Genomic DNA, 7,864 nt, shown 5'->3' with positions numbered 1-7,864 from the left:
AGTCTGTCTTAAAAGTACCGCGCAAGTGACGGTGGATCCATCAAGCCTGACCGAGGAAGGGCCTGCTATAATTTGAAAGTCACCGAACCAATTGACCTGGGGAATGGACGAGGATGTCCATGCTTCGGTGACTGAAATTTAGCAGGCCCTTCCTCGGTCAGGCTTGATGGATCCACCGTTACTTTGCGCGGTGCTTTTAAGACAGACTGTACGGACGTGTCAGTGGGAGCGCAGGACTGGACTGCTGGCGTGTACGGTACGTGAGAGGGCGGGGGGTACAGGGACTGAGCCGGGTATTCAGTGATCGAGTGACTGAATAACTGAGTGACGGAACGAAACTGACTGACAGACAGTGAGTGACCGAACACCAGACTGAGTTGGTGAGTGAATGGAGTTGGTGAGTGAGTGAGGTGGTATAGGAGTGAACTCCACTGAGCCAGACTGAAACACCCCGTCAGCGGCGTTCGCGGGTGGCCGTGCTCTGGCCAGGAGCTCCCCGCAGAGCGCAGCCGAAAACACGGCGAGTACCGAGTTACTAGGACGTGCTCTGGGAACGTGGCACATGGTGAGACGGACACATCGGTGGGAGCGGAGCCCTCGCCGGCGCCGCTGCTAGATGCATACAGTCTGCTAGTTCCCCGCCCGTTGTTTTTGAGGAGCCCAGAGTAGTTTGCCATTTGTGGTAACAGAATCACCGGGCCATTGCAGGTCAGGTAGTTCCTTGAAGCCGAATCACACTCAGATAAAAGTAAAGACCTCTCGGTCCGCGGGCAGTCTGACCGTCGGATCTTACCTCAGACTCACGGATGTGTGAACCAAGGAAACATTTGTGGCCGACGCCAAATGCAGAGTCCATTCCTAACGCCCGCTGATTGCCAGTGTGCTGTAAATTCTGTGGTACTACGACCTCCGCATATTACTGTCATTCGCGCCCCCGCTTTCGGAGTCTGTCGGACGACGAAGATTCTGCGTCGTCCAGCCAATCCCGTTCAAGGTCAGCGGGGGCTCGGCTGCGGTTATGGAACGGATTGACCAGACGACGTAGAATCTGCGTCATTTTAGAGACTCCGAACGCGGGGTTAGTCGGTCCTACGTCACATGGCTCCCCTGGTCCCTGACCTCCAGGTATTGTATATCCTCGTTCGTTACGGCTGGGGTCGGCCGGTCGCTGCGGGTGTCCAACGGTCCGTGGCTGTATTGCTAGGCACGCTCCCCTACCGTGGGGGGGGGGGGGGGTCGGCCTCCTGGCGCCATGCCAGCACCGCTGGACGGCGGCCGGAGCGGGACCTACATAGAGCGGACTGTGTATCAGTGATGTAAATCATCTGCTGCGCGTGGTCACCGGTTATTGGTGGTGCAACTTCGACCGGAAAATGAGGGAGGCGTGAGGCATGGCTGAGAGGCTATCATGATTGCCCATGAATGAGTGAATGAGTGAATGAGTAAATGATTGAATGGGTGAATGAATGAATGAATGACTGACTGACTGACTGACTGACTGACTGACTGACTGACTGACTGACTGACTGACTGACTGACTGACTGACTGACTGACTGACTGACTGACTGACTGACTGACTGACTGACTGACTGAATGAATGAATGAATGAATGAATGAATGAATGAATGAATGAATGAATGAATGAATGAATGAATGAATGAATGAATGAATGAATGTACGGACGGACGGACGGACGGACGGTCGAACGAACAAGTAGGTCGATGAGTGGATAAATGAAAAGTGAGTATGCGGTGAGCTGAGCCAGTTATTGTGAGAAGGTAAGTGAGGCCGTGGTTAAAGCGGAGGGTAGCTGAGTGGTTTATTTTACCCCGGGCCTGACCACGTGACATGCGTCCCTCACTGCCGGCCTGGTCCGACGATACTCGTCTGTGATCACGTGACATCAGTCTGTCTCGCTTTCTGCCTAGACAAGTGACTGCTGGTCAGCTGACATTTGTCTCCGCTCACGTGATATTTGTCCCACGTTTCCCTCCTGGTCAGCTGACATGGGTCGCTGCTCACGTGACTAACGGGTCAACCTCTGTGCAGGTTCGCCCTCGGCGCCAAGTATTCTGTCGATAAGGACAGCAGCTTCCGCGCCAAGGTCAACAACAGCTCCGAGGTCGGCCTCGGCTACCAGCAGCGCATCCGAGACGGTCAGTGCGCCGACAGCGCCGGCTCAAATCCCACTGCAGACAGATATTTTCCAAACATAATTCAAGATTATTGAATTTCAATATTTTTAATATTTTAAATTTCAATATTTTTACCCGTAGTTTCTATGCTTGTCGTGACGAATCTGTGGCAAGATTATCTGATAGCAGATAGTTACACGTGCCGGATTTCCTAAGCATATGAACAAAATGTTGTTGGCATTTGTTTTGCAGTTTTGAATTAACATTTCTTCTATCTCATTTTTTTGGAGCCTGTGAAATTTCAGCCTTATTTTGCGTCATGTTTGATGAAAATGTTTTACACTACCGTCGCAAAATAGTGTACATAAACATACAGCATTGTTTGAATATTGTGTGCAGCACCAGGGGCGGATCCAGGAAAACTCTAAGGGGAGGGTCATGAATCGAAGTGGTGCCCCTACCTATACCCAAAATTAAAAACTCAACGGATTTCGTCCACTTCATTTTGGTGGTGCCCCCATTTTCAGTTTTTTTTTCTTTTTATTTTTTATTTTTTTATTTTTAGTCAGTATCTTAACTCTTAGCCACAACCACATTTACCAATTGTAAGCAAGTTTATATGAATGTGCTATATGTATGTATGTTGTGGACGCTGAGTAGTGAGTACTTACCAGGAACGTTATCAGGTAAGCAAATCGTTGTCAGTCCGACGAACTTGACCCTGGCGTCTAAAGGGTCTGTCCTTGACACTTCAGGCTTGTCAGGGGCACCAAAGTCCTTCCAGGGACACCACAAACCTGTCAGGGGCACCTACGGCCTTGTAGGGGCGCCACAGGCCCGCCAGGGGCACCACAGGCCTGCCAGGAAGCAGGGGCACCACAGGTCTAGCAAGTATACACGACAGGCCTGTCAGGGGCACAACGGGCCTGTTGGGCCCATGAGCACCCCTAGGGGCAGGGGCACCACAGTCCTTCCAGGGGCACCGCAGGCCTGTGAGGGGCACCAGCGGCCTAGCAGGGGCACCAGTCAACACAGGCCTGCCAGGGGCACCACAGACCTGCCAGGGGCACCAGAGGCCTGACAGGAGCACCACCGACCTCGCAGGGGTAACTTGGGCCTGTCAGGGCCCAGGGGCACCACTGGCCTGTCGAGAGGCACTTCAGGCTTTTCAGGGGCACCATAGTCCTCTCCGGGCGCAGGGGTAGCAGGGGCACCAGAGGCCTGCCAGGGGCACTACAGGCCTAGCAAGGGCACCACTGGTCTATCAGGGGCACCACGAGCCTGTCATAGCCAGGCATCTCAGGCTTGTTAAGGCCCAGGGGCACCACAGGTCTTTGAGGGGCACCAGCGACCTAGCAGGGGCACCAGTCAACACAGGTCTGCCAGGGGCGCCACAGACCTGCCAGGGGCACCAGAGGTCTGCCAGGGGCACCACCGGCCTCGCAGAGGCACCTTGGGCCTGTCAAGGGCACCACGGGCCTGCCGAGGGGTACTTCAGACTTTTCAGGGGCACCAGTCCTCTCCGGGCGCAGGGGTACCAGCGGCCTAGCAAGGGCACCAGAGGTCTGCCAGGGGCACCAGCGGCCTAGCAAGGGCACCAGAGGCCTGCCAGGGGCACCACAGGCCTAACAAGGGCACCACGGGCCTGTCAGGGGCACCTCAGGCTTGTCAGGGCCCAGGGACACCACAGTCCTTCCAAGGGCACCGCAAGCCTGTCAGGGGCACCAGAGGCCTGCCAGGGGCACCACAGGCCTAGCAAGGGCACCACTGGCCTGTCAGGGGCACCTCAGGCTTGTCAGGGCCCAGGGGCACCACAGTCCTTCCAGGGGCATTACAAGCCTGTCAGGGGCACCAGAGGCCTAGCAAGGGCACCACAGGCCTGCCATGGACACCACAGGCCTGCCAGGGGCACCACCGGCCTTGCAGGGGCGCCTCAGGCCTGTCAGGGGCACCATGTGCCTGCCGGGGACACTTCAGGCTTGTCAGGGGCGTTACAGTCCTGTCAGGGCCCAGGGGCACCAGGCCCGTGGTGTCCCTGCTAGGCCTGTGGTGCCCCTGGCGGTCCTGTGGTGCCCCTGTCAGGACTGTGATACCCCTGATAGGCCGGTGGTGCCCCTGGCAGGTCTTTGGGTCCCCGGGCCTCAAGGGGGGGCCATGACCCATGTGACCCCCCCTTGGATCCGCCACTGTGCAGCACGCAAAAATATTTCATTATTTGGCGTCATCGCATCACCTACGCTTATCGCTGCCCCTTCGCCGCCCCGTGGCGGCGGCCGAACCTGAGCTTCTCGCTCCGTCCGGCAGGTGTCACCCTGACGCTCTCCAGCATGATCGACGCCAAGAACTTCAACCAGGGCGGCCACAAGCTCGGCCTCTGCCTCGAGCTGGAGGCGTAAGCAGCTCGGCTTCGCTCGGGAGCAGAGACTGGCGAGAGTGGGAGAGAGTGGGAGCGTGAGAGAGAGCGAGAGAGAGCACGTGCACATGTGGCGGGCGCGGCCCGGAGAGGACGTGTGGTGTGATCCGGTCTCGTATAGAGTGACGTCATCCACTCCTTAGGTGACGTCACCGGGGCGTTTAGGTGTGACGTCACTGGTGTTTAGCTATGACGTCACTGGTGTCCAGCTGGGACGTCTCCGGGACTTGGTTTGGGTTTGGAGATCGGTGTTTAGCCGGGCCGGCGGCCGGCGGCGGCTGCTGATTGGCTGCCGGTGGTTCGCAGTGGCCGCTGATTGGCTGCCGGCCGGCCGACTGTGGTGTGACGTCATTGTATGGCCTCGCGCGGCGTGCGGTGCGATTTGCCGGGGTAGGCGGCGGTCCCCGTCCCGCCGGCCGGCCGGCCGACCACCCGGTCTTATACAGGAGGAAAACGCCCCGGCCTGTCCGGCGCAACTGGGCGGGGCATAAACCGCCCCCGGCGCCGCGGTGGGCGGGGCATAAAATGGTGGATACTGTGGACAGCCGGCCGGCCGGCGGGTCGGCGGAGACCGAGACAAATATACACTGAGCGAGACGGGAAACGGTGGTTTTAGGGTCCGGAACGCACGGCGTCTGAAACAGTGAGACGGAAAACACTATACAGGTGTTTTTTTGGGTTTGGAAGACCCAGGCGGTGTTTCACGGGCGCTAGTAGCGCGCTGCCAGCGCGTTTCGCGAGCTGCAACGTTATATGATGACACACACACGCACACAATGTTTATTAACCCGCGCGGGGCTGGGGGGGTAAATTTTACCCCCCCCACCTCGCGAATTTTTGCGATATCTCAAAAACGGCGGCGCGCAGCGCCGCTAAACTTTCAGTACCTTTTCTTACATCAATTTGACACGTTCCCTGAAAATTTGAGCGAAATCCGTCGGAAAATTTTTGAGAAATTAACGTTTTAGTGACGTCATGTTCGCCATTTTCGCCTCAAAAAAGGCAAAATTTCAAACGCCGCTAACATCTTCATTTTTAAAGGAATCAAGACGTAACAAAAAAGGTTATACGTAATTTTACTTCGTCTATCAAATGGCTATCTCGGTTTTTTGGAAATTTTGGATTTTGGCCTAAATTTTTTCAAAAAATTGACTTTTTTGGGAAAGTGATTATAAAATCCAAAATTTTGAGTCTATCGAAAAAAACCGGAATATATGTCAGAGAAGTGGTCTATGTGCACCTACATACCAAATTTTAGAAGAATCGGCTCAAAAATGTGGGAGTTATTCAAAATTTTATGACGTCACGACACACAAATTTTTTGAAAAATGACTTTTTTGGAAGTTCTAGACCTCGTACGGAAACAAAAATAGCACCATTCGATTTGCCGTGAAAAACTGCATCAGATAGACACCTTTTTAGGCCTTAACAACCAACTTCAAAATTTGACCTCACTTGACCTGACCTTGACCTGACCTCGACCTGAAATTCATCCAGAGGTGGTCCATATCACTTATTGAGTGTGCCTATTGAATTCTATGAGTAAAATAACCCGTAAAACATGTGTCGCACATGCCCTTTTCTATATTTTGTTTTTTGGTGACCTGACCTGACCTGACCTGACCTTGACCTTGACCTCTGAATGATATTGTATGCAACTAATATTGTTTTGGTAGCCTAAGAACACGTTTTGGGCAATCAGTCTCAGTCCATGACTCCATTCTTCGGCAACTACGGTGCAAGGCCGATACTGTAGAAACTTGCAATTTGTACCCTTGACCTGTTCTTGACCTTGACCTCAAACTTTAAATTAAGTACACGTTTTTAGTTGTTCGTGATAAGAGCTTTCGATTGGCGTTTGAATTTTCCAAATCGGACCATTAGTTCGGGAGATAACAGGGGGGGGGGGTAAAATTTACCCCCCCCAGCCCCGCGCGTTCGGCTGGAGACCCCAGCCCCGCGCGGGTTAAGGAACCAAACATACGTAAGAAACACGGGCGTAGGAACGTCATGAAAAGTGGGTGGGCCACCCTGTCAAGGGGCCTCCTTTTCCAGGGGGCCTCCTATTTTCAGGGGCCTCCAACTTTTGCCTCGTCCTGCTGGCTGCTTTCAAGTATGACCTCCAAATCTAGCTTCTGAGCTCGGGCAGATGTACCCAGGGGCGTAACCGCTTAAGCGAACAGTGCGGAAAGTCCGCGCACCATTTTTAAAACTTATTCCCCCTCCGATTTTTTTTTTAGAATCTATTTGCCGCAAACGGCGCATGACCCCTGAAAACCCTTACACAAATGTCTTCCTCGTTTCCCAGGTGCCCCCATTAGCTTCATATGCGCCCTCTTTGGCATATAAGCGCCCTATGCATAGTCATCAGAGACATCCCTATATGTCCCACAGTCGCCCCGTTGTCGCATACAATGTGCGCTTATCATAGACGTCTCTCTTTTATGGACACTTGAAGGCGCCTCTCTTTGCCATGCCGGCGCTCCTGTTTCTTATGAATGCACCCCCAGGCCCCATGGCATTGATCAATTGCAGTCTGCAGATCTCTATTGCATGTGGACGCCCATATATGTAGGCTTCAGAGGCGCCCCTCTTTCGCATTGAGGCGCCCCTATGGGCTTCATAGGCGCCCCTCTATTGCACGTAGGTGCCCTACTGTCTCAGAACCGCTCCCCTTTGGCATGCAGACGCCCATCTTTCGTACGGAGGAGCCGCTGTGGTTCTTAGAGATTAGACTTAGAGGTGCTCCCAGACGCAGATGGGGCTCTCGGAGTCGACAGTGTGGGACCTTCAGTCGCTGATGGGTGCCCGCCAGATGTGGACCCTCGGAGACGCCGGTATGGGGCCCTCAGAGATGCCGGTATGTGGCCCTTAGAGACACCGGTGTGGAACCCTCAGATACTTCAGTGTGAAGCTCTTACAATTGCTGGTGTGGAGCTATGAATGCGCTGGCTTAAATCGCTCAGAGCCAGAGGCCGGTACATGGACATTAGAGCTCAGTGAGAGCTTGTGTGGTGCCTTCAGTGGCCTTGTGGAGCCGTTAGACATCAACATGGTGCTCTCAGGAGCCGGTGAGTCCTCGGAGTCACTGGGGGCCTTCAGAGCTCCGAGATACTGGTGTGGGGCCCTCAGAGGTGTCGGTGTGGGTCCTTCAAATGTACCTATAGAGCCTTGAGATGCACAGGTGTGGTGGCCCACAGAGGCGCCGGTGAAGGGCCCCCAGAGCCACCGATATAGAGCCCTAAGAGACACTAGTATGACCCTCAAAGGCGCCGCTGTGTGGCGCTCATAAACACTGGCGTGGAGCCATCACAG

General features: G+C 54.5%; 1 long non-coding RNA gene across 1 annotated transcript; it reads left to right on the top strand.

Annotated features, from left to right (window-relative positions):
- The first annotated feature begins 2,022 nt into the window (after positions 1 to 2,022).
- On the top strand, positions 2,023 to 5,153 carry LOC122375469. Its single transcript, XR_006255398.1, has 2 exons — positions 2,023 to 2,157; positions 4,441 to 5,153. It is a non-coding gene; the product is annotated as an uncharacterized LOC122375469 (long non-coding RNA).
- Positions 5,154 to 7,864: the final 2,711 nt, after the last annotated feature.

The sequence above is a fragment of the Amphibalanus amphitrite genome, unplaced genomic scaffold (assembly GCF_019059575.1).
Source record: "Amphibalanus amphitrite isolate SeventyFive unplaced genomic scaffold, NRLGWU_Aamphi_draft 001848F_arrow, whole genome shotgun sequence".
NCBI classification, from domain to species: domain Eukaryota; kingdom Metazoa; phylum Arthropoda; class Thecostraca; order Balanomorpha; family Balanidae; genus Amphibalanus; species Amphibalanus amphitrite.
This window is presented reverse-complemented; position numbering and strand designations above follow the sequence as displayed.